Source organism: Symphalangus syndactylus, chromosome 2 (assembly GCF_028878055.3).
Source record: "Symphalangus syndactylus isolate Jambi chromosome 2, NHGRI_mSymSyn1-v2.1_pri, whole genome shotgun sequence".
In the NCBI taxonomy this organism is placed as follows: domain Eukaryota; kingdom Metazoa; phylum Chordata; class Mammalia; order Primates; family Hylobatidae; genus Symphalangus; species Symphalangus syndactylus.
This window is the reverse complement of record NC_072424.2, coordinates 65,271,225-65,285,259: the sequence shown is the minus strand read 5'-3', so window position 1 is coordinate 65,285,259 and position 14,035 is coordinate 65,271,225. Positions and strand designations below refer to the sequence as shown.

General features: G+C 39.4%; 1 protein-coding gene and 1 non-coding gene across 6 annotated transcripts in view; both read right to left on the bottom strand.

Moving 5' to 3' along the window:
• SLC35A1 (solute carrier family 35 member A1) overlaps nt 1-14,035 on the bottom strand; it is a 39,856-nt gene that overhangs the window by 14,738 nt on the left and 11,083 nt on the right. The window lies entirely within an intron of this gene.
• On the bottom strand, nt 8,938-9,041 carry LOC129477999 (U6 spliceosomal RNA). Its single transcript, XR_008656173.1, has one exon. It is a non-coding gene; the product is annotated as a U6 spliceosomal RNA (small nuclear RNA).

Below are 14,035 nucleotides of genomic sequence, written 5' to 3'. Positions count from 1 at the left end.
AAAAAGAAGGGCTTAGGAAACAAATTAGCAGCCAATCTAAGTACTCCTTTCCTTCAGTGGAGCAAAAAGTAAAGTACAGTGTGTCAGGATTAACCTTCAGATCTGTCTCTTTTGGCCATATCCTTTTTGTTGGATGCTTAGGAGCTATTTTTTCACTGTCAGGTTGGCCAAGGTGTCTTTTTCTGGTTCATTCTCTAATGTAGACATTAAAGAAAACAAGGTATACCAGAATGTTAATTGCTGGAAAGTGCAAATATCACTGTAGTACCAGATTATAGCAATGTTACATAAGATATTTTGAAATAAGTTACAAAAAAAACAGCAGAGGATGCTAAAAGAACTAGTAAAAGAGAATAACAGAAAAGTATCAGAAAGTAGACAGAGATTTAGGAGGTATTGTAAAGAATATGTGGGAATCTCACCACACAGAAAGTTTTAAAGAAGAGGGTAAATAATTTCAGTATTAATCAGGTTAAATCCTGCTTAAGTTAATGTATTTATTAAGAATACAGCTCTTAATCTTATATTTAGCTTTACTCACTGAAGTTATATAAAAGTAACAAGAGCAATATATCTGCTAGAAAACACTAGTAATCATCTTTTTACTATGAAAGAGACAGAAACAAATGATGAGTCCTAAATATACTGTAATATATTGTAAAAAGGTTACTTTTTCTTCTATTTTCCTGAACTTATATTTTCTGTTTTGGTTTTTTTTTTTTTTTTTTTTTTTTTTTGAGATGGAGTCTAGCCGTGTCACCCAGGCTGGAGTGCAGTGGTGTGATCTCGGCTCACTGCAACCTCCACCTCCTAGGTTCAAGCGATTCTCCTGCCTCAGCCTCCCAAGTAACTGGGACTATAGGTGCACACCACCACATCTGGCTAATTTTTTGGATTTTTAGTAGAGATGGGGTTTTTCATCATTTTGGCCAGGCTGGTCTTGAACTCCTGACCAAGTGATCCACCCACCTTGGCCTCCCAAAGTGCTGGATTACAGGCGTGAGCCACCGTGCCTGGCCCTCAACTTACTTTCTTAGAAATCAAATCACAAGCACCTTAATGAGCACCTCTGTTAAAAACAAATTTATTAATTATATAAATGACATTGCTAGCTAGGACAAAAGAGCATATATAATCAAAAACATATATAAATTTCTTTTTAGATATAGTCTTCCTTGTTAAATTTTCTATTTGAACAATTCTTTTTATTTTTATCATTGGAGTAGACCCTGTGCAACCTTTGGTTACCTGAAGAAATTCTGAAGCTCCATGTTGACTGCAGAGAGATTCTGCTGTTGCCTCTCCCCCTAAATTTCCTATCAACCAGCTGAAACCACTTTCTGACATATGTTTGGTCAAAAGTAGGCCTCACTCTTCCAGCTACTGATCTAACAAGAACTACTAGGAGGCATAAAATCCTTGGCTAGGTTACCAAGTCACTGTGCAAAATGGAACACAGCAGAAGTTACTCATGAGCTTAAGAAAGTTAAATTTTGTTTATAAATTTCTTATCATCTACAAAGTTAAGTATAATTAACTCACTTAAAAGACTTTGATTGGCTGGGCACGGTGGCTCTCGCCTGTAATCCCAGCACTTTGGGAGGCCGAGGCGGGCAGATCACAAGGTCAGGAGATTGAGACCATCCTGACTAGCACAGTGAAACCCTGTCTCTACTAAAAATACAAAAAATTAGCCAGGTGTGCTGGCATGCACCTGTAGTCCCAGCTACTCGGGAGACTGAGGCAGGAGAATGGCATGAACCCGGGAGGCGGAGCTTGCAGTGAGCCGAGATCGCGCCACTGCACTCCAGCCTGGGCAACAGAGCTAGACTCTGTCTCAAAAAAAAAAAAAAAAAAAGACTTTGAGAGGCTAGGTTAAAAAACCAATAATGAGGTCAACTTGAGGACAAAAATGCCCTTCATATGAGGGACATGATTTTTACTTCCTCCCCAACACCCTGAACCCATTATAGCATGGGTACAAAAGGGTACTGAAAATGTAAACCCAGAAGGAGAAATAAACAAAGCCAGATAATCTGTAAGTATTTGACAGATACATTAATTTTTCTAGATAATACTATGAAACAGTAAAATAATTTTCTCTGGTCTTAATATGGATATGTAGTTCAAAGTTAAGATATATTTATTTGGTTTGTTACTAAACACACCCAAAGTATATGTACATTAACATTTACACATCCTGCTAGGGATAGTCTTTATAAACTATGGTGAATAGCAAACAATAAAAAGTTGTTTGAGCTGGCACAGCGGCTCACACCTATAATCCCAGCATGCTGGGAGGCCATGGCAGGTGGATTGCTTGAGTCCAGGAATTTGAGACCAGCCTGGACAACATGGCAAAACCCCATGTCTACAAAATTAGCTGGGTGTGGTGGTGCACACCTATAATCCCAGCTACTGGGCAGGCTGAGGCAGAAGGATTGCTTGAGCCCAGGAAGCGATGGTTGCAGTAAGTCAAGATCACGCTACTGCACTTCAGCCTGGGTGATAGAGTGATACCCTGTCTCAAAAAAAAAAAAAAAGTTGACTTTTTTCTTTTGTTCCAAGGCAATATGAAAGTGTTTTCACTTCCTTTTCTTTATACTAACAATGACAGATTTAAATCTAAACTGTTAGTGTTAACAGCTGTGATAGAGTTTAGTAACTAACAATTTTCCCATGAATTGCAGCAATTAATTTTATGAAAAAGTACTTTTAAATGTTGTATTGTTTATCTTTCAACCAACTTATAGCTTAGAAATTGATAACTTAAAATTCAAATATTTGGCTGGGCACGGTGGCTCATGCCTGTAATCCCAGCACTTTGGGAGGCTGAGGCGGGTGGATCACGAGGTCAGGAGATCGAGACCATTCTGGCTAACACAGTGAAACCCCGTCTCTACTAAAAAATACAAAAAAAATTAGCTGGGTGTGGTGGCAGGCACCTGTAGTCCCAGTTACTCGGGAGGCTGAGGCAGAAGAATGGCATGAACCCAGGAGGTGGAGCTTGCAATGAGCTGAGATCGCACCACTGCACTCCAGCCTGGGCAACAGAGTGAGACTCCATCTCAAAAAAAAAAAAAAAAAAAAAAAATCAAATATTAAAAAAATCATCTTATTTACATATGCAGCTTTCACAATATCCAACTGCTAATCTGCCCCTCCCTCAAAACAGAATTTACTAATTTCTCTTTTAAGTTATCTGATATAATCATTCATATGCACAACAGTATATGTACAAAGATAATTATTACATCTTTGTGTTGGAGTAGAAGACTGGAAACAACCCAAATGCCCATCAGTACAGACTGGTATATATGGTATCTATATGTAATGGAATACCATGCAGCTTTTAAAAAGAATGAGATAGATTTCTATGTACTGACATAAAACCACCTCTAAGGTAAAATACTTGTGTTAAAAAAAAAAAGGAAAGTGGGGTACAGTGTGCATCACACACAATGCCCAGCAATCTCTTGCACGTAACATTTGCTACTTTGACCACGTCAACCTTATCTATCAAAGTAGCCATCCATTAATTCCTTCCCACACTCCCTTTTTTTCTTCCAGTTCTAACTTCTTATTGAAATAAGTATAATTTCACATGCCAAAACTTCCAGGGTATTGTAAGTATAATCAACAAGGATGGGGGGAATCTCAAGTTAAATACAAATAGAAACCAAAATCGACTGTCTACAAAATTATACTTGGAGAAAAAGAGAACTCAAATATTCTAAAACATAGTATTTTACTGTATGCTGTAAAACTAAAAGCAAAGAGAACTACATACAAATACATACTTCAGTTAGTAGGTTTGGTTTTTTCTCAGTTAAATATTAGAAATTCTGAAACTACTCATTATCTATTCTAGGATTGAGCAAATAAGTAAATATCTTGAGCATAATGAGCTAGAATCCTCACCATTAGATAATGGAACAAACATGGGTAAGGGGAAGTTTAGAATGAACACAGTGATGTTAGATCAAAATTGTAGGTATCAATCAATGTAGAACTCTTTGTTATACACACACACACAGAACTAGATTTAGATAGGTGTGTATGCATACACATGCATATATATTTCATAGCTCTGTCTGCTAAAAGAGTCTAAAGTAATGATACTCCAGTATCAATGTGTATACCAAATGCCTAGGTTCTGGTTTCTAAATACCATTCTGGAAAAAAAGGGAATAAAGGATCCTTGAAGAAATGTATGATTTCAGGGTTGGGGCAGGGAAAGTACAAGAAAAGCCTGGAACATCTTGATATGCTAAAAAGAAACTGTTTAATCCCACTGTGCAAATCTGGGACATTTTGAGCATCAAAATAATGATAATAATGAATTCTAACCTGCACAATAAAATAATCCTTGAGTCCATGTTCATATAAATACAAAGAGGGAGAGAAAGGGGGGAAGAAGGGAAATTTCCAGAGTAGAATGCCAATAAATGTATAGGTAATGATGAAGTATTAGGAAGTTATCATTTGACAACAGTAGCAGACCACAAAACCAGTAGGTGAAAGTTTGATGAGAAAGAATTATTTATCTAGTCTCAAAGTCTCTCTCCAAAAAGACACTTATTAAGAACAAAGAGGAAACTGGTAACTTTATGTGGAGAAACCTAGCAGGCATTACCTTAATCAAGAAACCAGGATTAGGCCAGGTGGGGTGGCTCGCACCTGTAATCTCAGCACTTTGGGAAGCCAAGCTGGGTGCATCGCCTGAGGTCAGGAGTTCGAGACTAGCCTAGCGAACACAGTGAAACCCCATCTCTACTAAAAATACAAAAATTAGCCGGGTGTGGTGGCACGTGCCTGTAATCCCAATCCTACTTGGGAGGCTGACGCAGGAGAATTGCTTGAACCCAGGAGGCAGAGGTTGCAGTCAGCTGAGATCATGCCATTGCACTCCAGCCTGGGCAACAAGAGTGAAACTCCATCTCAAAAAAAAAAAAAATCAAGATAAATCACCAGTAATGGAACAAATAGATACCACGTACATCTTTATATACTGCACTAAAACGGACGCATCATTTCTATGATATCCCTGACCCCAAAAAAACCCTAAATCTAATCATAAAACTCAATAAACATAACTTGAGAGATATTCTAAATTAAATGGCCTGTGTTAATATCAATGACATGAAAAAACATGGAGGAACTCTCTAGATTAAAGGAAACTAGAGACATGACAATTAAATGCAAACTGTAATCCTGGAGAGGACTGAAGTCCAAGAAAAATAATTATTTTGCTATAAAGGACATTGGTGGGGCAACTGGAAAAATTTATATAAGGTCCATGAATTAGGTAATAGTACTATATCAGTACTGATGTCTCAATTTCGATAATTTTATTGATTATATATAAGAGAATGTCCTTGTTTTTAGGAAACATGCACTGAAGAATGTTAGGACAAAGAAGCATCTTGTCTAAATCTTACTCTAAAATCAGAAAAAAATTATATACATGTTCACACAAATAGGATAGAAGAATATCATAAAACAAAAATGTTTTATTGTATGTGTAATGTGCTATGGGCTAAATGTGTTACCCCTTAAAATTCCTATGTTGAAGCCCTAATCCCCAAATGTGATTAGTATTTGGAGAAGGGTCTTAGGTTTAGTGAGGTGATGAGGGTAGAGTCCTCATGATGGAATTAGTGCCTTGTAAGAAGAGGAAGAGGCCAGAGCCATCTCTCTCTCCATCACATGAAGATACGGCAAAAAGGCAGCAGTCGGCAAACTAGGAAGAGGGCCCTCACCAGACACCTGATCTGCCAGCATCTTCATCTTGGACTTTCCAGCCTCCAGAACTGTAAGAAATAAATGTTGCTTAAGCCAACTGGTCTATGATATTTTATTAGAGCCACTTGAATGAAGAAGACACATGGCAAAGTGTTAACATTTGGAAATAAAAAGAGAAAAAATTATTGTAAACTACTGAAATGTCTAACAATGCCACTGTGCTTATCTTTGTCTTAATCAAAAATACTTAATTACTTCATTGTTCTGAAAGGCTCATAATTTGAAAATCAGAGTTCAAGAAACTTGTCTTCTAATCCTATCATTGTCAATTACTTTCTAGGTTCCTTTGGCAGATTAAAATTTCCCTCAGCCTAAGATTTCTCATCAAAGAAGAGGAAATAGTGTCAGCCAAAATGAAGATAAAGGTTGAGTAGCCCAAATCTGAAAATTCAAAATCTGAAATGTTCCAAAACCTAAAACTTTTTGAGTGCCAACATGACATTCAAAGGGAATGCTCATTAGAGCCCTTTGGATTTCAGGTTTTCAGATTTGGGATGCTCATATCAAATTAATATAATGCAAATATTTCAGAATCCTAAAAATTCTGAAATCTGAAACACTTCTGGTCCCAAGCATTTTGGATAAGGGTTAGTCAACATGTACAAGAATGAAATGAAAATAAGCCATATTTACCAGCTTGTTCCCCTCACCTGTTTCTAAGGCTGGACATCAAAGAGTGTTTCCTTAACACTTTCACTCTCTGGCAGCCTGCCATTCTCAATAGCAACAATTCTGAATAACTGAAGGCAGCAAATATAATCTTAAAGGAGGATGTGTGGCATTTTACATAACACATTTTGACAATGATTACTAGTCAGTATTCTACAGAGTATAGCTACCTGCTCTCTAAAGAAGACATCTACTCATGAGGTTTTTAAAAATACTTTTCAAAGTCCCAAAAGGGGGCATTATTCTTTTCTTTGGCTTTTCTAGGGCATTTTAAATTTATGGCAATAATACACTTTCAGTGCTTTCCTCATATTTTCTGCCTAGTTTTCTTGGAGACCACAGCAACATATGCACCTTTGCCTTCTGTTCTTTTACCCCAACGTGAAACAAATATCTTTTCCTTTTTTTCAAATAAAAATTACATTGGGAGGCCGAGGCAGGTGGATCATGAGGTCAGGAGTTCGAGACCAGCCTGGCCAACATGGTGAAACCCTGTCTCTACAAAAAATACAAAAATTAGCTGGGCATGGTGGTGTGTACCTGTAGTCCCAGCTGCTCGGGAGGCTGAGGCAGGAGAATCACTTGCACCCAAGAGACAGAGGCTGCAGTGAGCTGAAATTGCGCCACTGCACACCAGCCTGGGCAACAGAGCAAAACTCCATCTCAAAAAAATGATGACAATATATATCAGGCACCCTTCACTGAAGCAAGTCTGTATTTCTTCTAAGAAGTTAAATATCCTAAAATTTTCAAGTAAATTGCATTTATAATTTTTTTTTTTTGAGACAGGATCTCACTTTATCCCCCAAGCTAGAGTACAGTGGTGCAATCTCAGCTCACTGCAGCCTCCACCTCCCAGGTTCAAGCGATCCTCCTGCCTCAGCCCCTGAAGTAGCTGGGACTAAAGGTGCACACCACCCCACCCAGCTAATTTTTGTATTTTCTGTAGAGATGAGGTTTTGCCATGTTGCTCAGGCTGGTCTTGAACCCCTGGCCTCAAGCAGTCCACCTGCCTTGGCCTCCCAAAGTGCTGTGATTACAGGTGTGAGCCACTACACCCAGTGTGCATTTGTAATGTTTAATAGAGTTCTCTTTTAAATATTTTAAATACTGTCTTTGTCTGCTTTGTGTTGCTGTGAAAGAATACCTGAGACTGGGTATTAAAAAAAAAAAAAAAAAAATTTTTGGCCAGGCGTGGTGGCTCACCAGCACTTTGGGAAGCCGAGGCAGGCAGATCACAAGGTCAGGAGTTCAAGACCAGTCTGACCAATATGGTGAAACCCTGTCTCTACTAGAAATATAAAAATTAGCCAGGGGTGGTGGCACATGCCTGTAGTCCCAGCTACTTGGGAGACTAAGGCAGGAGAATCGCTTGAACCTTGGAGGCGGAGGTTGCAGTAAGCCGAGATTGCACCACAGCACTCCAGCCTGGATGACAGAGCAAGACTCCATCTTAAAAAAAAAAAAAAAAAAAAAATTAGCTCACAGTTGAGCAGGCTGAGAAGTTCAAGGGCATGGCCCTGGCTTCTTCAAGGGCTTTCCTGCTGCATCACATGGCAGAGAAGGTCTAAGGGGAGGCGGACACGTGTGAAGACAGCAAAATGTGAGGAGCATCCTGGCTTTATAACCCACTCTCGAGAAATAATCAATTCCTGCAAGAATTAATCCTGTCTCTTGAGAGCCACAGCTCACTACCAGGAAAACAGCATCAAACCACTCACGAGGAATTTGCCCCCACAACCTAAACACCTCCCACTAGACCCTGCCTCCCAACATCACCACACTGGGGATAGAATTTCAATGTAAGTTTTGATGGAGATAAACCACATCCAAACCACAGCATATAACCAGGACAAAGAAAATACTTGGAATTAGAACTAAGCTATTGTCTTCCAATGTTTTAGCAAACCAGATATACCCTTCAGCCTACAAAACTTTTACCATACTAATGTGAATGTTAGGATATCCATGCCTTATGGCATGCAACCCATCTACAGTTACCCTAAGGAAGGCATTAAAGGCAAGAGAAAGAACCAAAGACAATGGGGTCTCAGCCATTTGACCTAGATTGCCATCACGGGATCTGTCTAAAAAGGACTACCTGGTTATAGAACCTCTCTACCACCTCAAATTCTGAAAAAGAGACTGGCATTTCATTTAAAACATGGATCTGGAACCTTGCTGATCCATTTGGTCACACAAAATTTTTAGTCAGAGATTGCATGAATTAGTCTCTTTCCAGGCTCAAAGTTCTTACACATGAAATGAGTTTGACTAGACTTCAGATCTCCAAAACCTCACCAAGAACAATCCATGGAGCTACAATTGCCTCTGCTTAAATTCTTGGGACCTGAAGATTCTAACTTGCACATTTGATTGAGTTATACTTACCCTGGCCTGCTTAATTTAACTCTTACAAAGTTCTAGGGCACTGCCTCAGTACCAGAGTGACTCCTTTGTTCTTTGAATATGGAATGCTTTACAAATCTGCATGTCATCCTTGTACAGGGGCCACGCTGTCTTCTCTGTACTGTCCAAATTTTCAGTATTATGTGCTGCCAAAGCAAGCATTCCTTTGTTGTTTCTTAAACAAGCTGCCTTCCATTTCTCTAAACAGAGCACACCTATCATGTGTTCCTCTTTATATTAGTCCTGGGGTTTCTGGTTATCCTGTCCAGAAAACAGCAATCTTTAAGGTGCATGGAGTCAAATGACATTACAAATAAGATTGTTTTTACAAGATCATTGTTTTTTAACAATGTCTTCCAATTCCATGAGATTAAATACTTTTATGTGATAAGAGCTCCCAAATTTACATCTCTAGCCCAGACCTCTCTTCTGAGTTTAAAGACCCATTTAATCCAACTGCCCATTCGGATGTCTCAAGACATTAAAAACTTTACATTATACCTACCCAAAATCAAACTGTTGATATCTTTTCCCCCAAATCTGTTTTTCCTGTTTCAGAAAAAAAAAAATAAATAACTCTACCTAATTGTTTATACTAGGAAACACAGATGTGCTTCCTGATACCTCCCTTTCCTTCGCCTACTATAGTTGATTATTATTATTCATGGACTGTATGGGTGAATTGTCCACTCATTAAAATGTATCTGTAATCCCCAAATCAATGCTGGTAACACTTGCAGTCATTGGCAGACACGTACAGAGTGGCAAAAAATTTGATTCACCAAGCATGCACATTCCTGGCTGACGCTGAACAAGTTAACATTCTTCCTTGTTTCCACTTTCAGATCATAAACAAGTGCAATCTATTCAGTGCCACATTTTTTGCATTTTTGTGCTTTGTGTTGGTGATTTTGTTTAAATGGCTCCCAAGCACTGTAGGGCTGACACACTGTCTGATGTTCCTAAGTATAAGAAGGATATGCTATATATTATGGAGAAAATACATGTGATAGATAAGCTTTGTTCAGGCATGTTATAGTGCTGCTGGCCATGAGTTCAATGCTAATTAATCAATAATATACATTAAATAAAGCATCTTTAGATTGAAGCACACATAAAACAAGGTTCTTGTATTAATTGACAAAAATGTGATCAGTTGCTCACAGGAACCTACCCTGTATATCCCCTAGGAGCAGAGGTTTAGTATTCACTAGTTTAGTGTTGGTGGTGACTTTATAGAACATAACTACCGTGATTAACCAGAACTTACCATTTATCCAAACCCATCACCAAGTCCTACAGATTCTACTGCCAGAGCATAACTCAAATCCATTAACTTCTCTTCGTGACCTGTGCTGTCATCCTACGTGATTATCTCGCCTCTATTAAGTTTCCCTACTTCCAATTCATTCTCAAAGAGGTCAAAGTGACTCTCAACATGGGTTCTATGTTAGTCCCTCACTTAAACCATTTAATGACTTTCGTTTCTTTTTCTTTTGAGATGGAGTCTTGCTCTGTCACCCAGGCTGGAGTGCAGTCATGTGATCTCAGCTCACTGCAACCTCCGCCTCCCAGGTTCAAGCAATTCTCCTGCCTCAGCCTCCCAAGTAGCTGGAATACAGGCATGTGCCACCACGCCTGGCTAATTTTTGTATTTTTAGTAGAGATGGGGTTTCACCATGTTGGCCAGGCTGGTCTTGAACTCCTGACCTCAAGTGATCCACCTGCCTCAGCCTCCCAAAGTGCTGAGATTATAGGTGTGAGCCACTGCACCTGGCTCCACTCAATGATTTTTCTAACGCACTTCAGATTAAATCTAAAATCCTTAAAAGGCCCATACTACTACTGTGATACCCTGATGACCTCTCCTGCTTCATCTCAGCACCAAAGTCAAGGACTTTTCTGCCTCAGGGATTTCAAACACACAGTTCTCTGCCTCCACTGTGCTCTTTTCTTGCCTAAAGTCTACTCAACTGACAGGTTTAGGTTTCAATGTAACTTCCTCAGAGGAAACCCTTTAATCCAAATGCAGGCCCTCTATTATGCGTGTTTGTAGCACCCTCTACTTTTCCCTCATAACATCACCTATTTATTATTTATTATAATATTTGGTTCTCCAATAGGCTATAAGTCCATGAGGGCAGAACTACACCTTTTAAATTTGCAGTGTTCTAGTGAAAACACTAGAATAGTGTTGAGTATATAATTGAGGCTTGATAGGTATTTTCTAACTAAATAAATGAATGCATGAACCCGACTGTCCCATTATATCTTATTAACAATACCTTGAAATGACTTAGAATGACTATTTGCTTCCAATGTTTGGAAGGAATGAAACACAGATTTGAACATGGCAGTGATATGTTATTATATAAGTGAACCTTAATTATAACCAAAACATGGTTTCAGGTGCTACTTCGATAAGTTTCTGCCCCCACCTCCCACTCCCATATAATATATGTACTTACTTTAACAATTAGCCAAGACTATTCACTAAGCAAAGAACATTACTGAGTAAACAGCATCAGAGACCATACTAAATAAACAAACCACCAAATGGACTGCTGTATAATGAGGTTAAGCTTTGCACAGTTCCAAAAAAATTGAAGTTCTAGTATAATACTTTGTATCAACCCTATGACATAGTTATTGTACTTTATTACAGTGTAAAGAATGGGCAAAAAGGAAGGAGCTTTTACTTCATTTAATCATAGTTTTAAATGAAGTTTAATTTTTTTTCCATTTAAATAGTAATTTCTTTTCCTTTCCCTGTATTCATTCTCCAGAAAACTCAAATCAACATTGAGCAAATGTTACTAATTTTTACATTAACTCTGCAGTATTTTTCTGGAGATACGGGGAAATACACTATTTTAATCATCAAGATCTAAGTTCTTCTAATGTTTTGGTTTTTGTTTTTTTCTTTTTCTGAGACAGTTTTGCTCTGTTGCCCAGGCTAGGATAGGGTACAGTGGTACAATCATGGCTCACTGCAGGTCCTCGCAGGCTCAAGCAATCCTCCCACCTCAGCCTCCCAGGTAGCTGTGACTACAGCCACACACCACTACACCCAGCTAATTTTTTTATTTTTTGTAGAGATGGAGTCTCACCATGTTGACAGGCTGGTCTCCAACTCCTGGGCTCAAGAAATCCTCCCACCTTGGCCTCCAAACTGCTGGAATTACAGGTGTGAGCCACCACACCTGGCCAAGATCTAAGTTCTTCTTAATTTTTCTCCTCTGAAGAGAAGTTCAAGTTCTAAACCTTTAGTTATTTCTAATATAATTCTTCCACAGCCTCCCATAATATCCTGAAATTGTCATCCTTTCTGTGAGATGATAAAGTCTTCTCTAATTTGAAAGCAAAGAAAAAAGTCTAATTTCATTTTTTTAGCTTTACACAATTATTTTAACATTATATGGGAAAGAATTTTCAAGCAAATATAAATTCAAACATGAATCAACTTTGGTTTCCTGTGCATATAACAAATCATCTCATAACATTTTTTGTAAAAATTATTTTCTAATATTTAGAAGCCTCTCCATCACAGCAAATAAAGCACCGACATCCAACCTGTGTTTTAACAGACTACATAACATCCTGTTTGCCCTTCATCTACTTACTCTTTTTGAATTACCAATTTTAATATGTGTACAAAGAAATGACAACACTCAGACTACCTGGAAAATATTTTACTTTTTTGCAAACACTAAATCTAAAAGACCATTATAAAGCTCTAGGCCCTTTCATTTGCTGCTCCTCTTAACTGTTCATATCACTCTTAATGGCCCATAGTCTGGCCATGTATTTTATTCATCTGTTAGATACGAGTTCTACATTTCTCTTCAAAGAATCAATATGTCAGTACGTTCAATTCTTTGCCTTCTACTTTTAAACTTAACTTCTTCGTAAAGCACCTTTTCCGATTACCCTCTCCACCCTGACTCATTCTGATTACCTGCTCCACCCTGACTCATTCCGATTACCTGCTCCACCCTAATTCCAATTACCTGCTCTACCCTGATTCATTCAGATTACCTGCTCATTCTCCACCCTGACTCATTCCGATTTCCTGCTCTGCCATAACTATTTTTCCTGCCAAACCACTCACCCCATCACTCTCTTTAAATTAGCCAATCGGAATTAGTTTAGCCTGTGCGGTCTAACCCTAGCCAATAGGGGAATGACACAGCAGCAGGGGCCATGTCCATCAGGAATAAGACCCCCTTTTCCTCCCTTGTCCAAGTGTGTGCTCACACTGCTCCAGCTGTGAGGGTGTACCCTTCTATAGAAGGAAACTGCCTTGCTGGGAAGAAAAAAAAGAAAATTTTATATTTGAGTGCTATTTCTTTTGCGGCACCAAAACTTTATAACAATTTGGGGACTTGTCTGGGATTACGTTCCCCTCCAGAGGCGGTCTCTGGTTCTCTCTTGTGAGGAGATGCACCCCGCCCCCTTGTGGCGGCCTCAGGGGTGAGAAATCAGGACCCACTCAGTGCAAAGAATAACCCGAGCTCTCAGCAACACGGAAACCAAACCTGCCGGCAACCTGGGGTAAAGGATCCTCACATACCACGGCGATGACTTTGCACAGACCAATGAAGGAGAAACCACGGGAGCCAGTAAAGTACTTTCTTGGTGGTCAAATTCTGGAGGGCTGAATGTGTGTGTGCGTGAATGATCACAGACGACCCTGCTTGTGGTGTTGTGTGGATAGTGACAAGTCCTACTGCTGGACGGAGTGAGTAGGTCCTCTCTGCGGTTCCGTAGCTACCTCATATGGCTTAGGGCAGATCCTGCTGTGGGATTTATACCAGCACGCCAACACTAAGAAGGGCCTAATTCTCCCTTGGGGGAGCAGCCAGAGAGGACAACATGAGTAGGAAGTGTGCAAGAGACCTTCGGAGGGGGAAAGGGAGGAAACAGGTCAACCTCCCAGGACAGGCAAGGCAAGACACCCTGGTTTGAGGGGTTGAGCCTTCCAGAGCAGGCAGGGCAAGACATCCCTGGTTTGAGGGGTTGAGTCTTCCAGGACAGGCAAGGGAAGACACCCCTGGTTTGATGGGTTGAGACTTCCGCTAATTTCAGGGACTGAACCTCAAAGAACTGAGAAATCCCCATTACAGGGGGTTGAACCTCAAAAAGGTGAAAA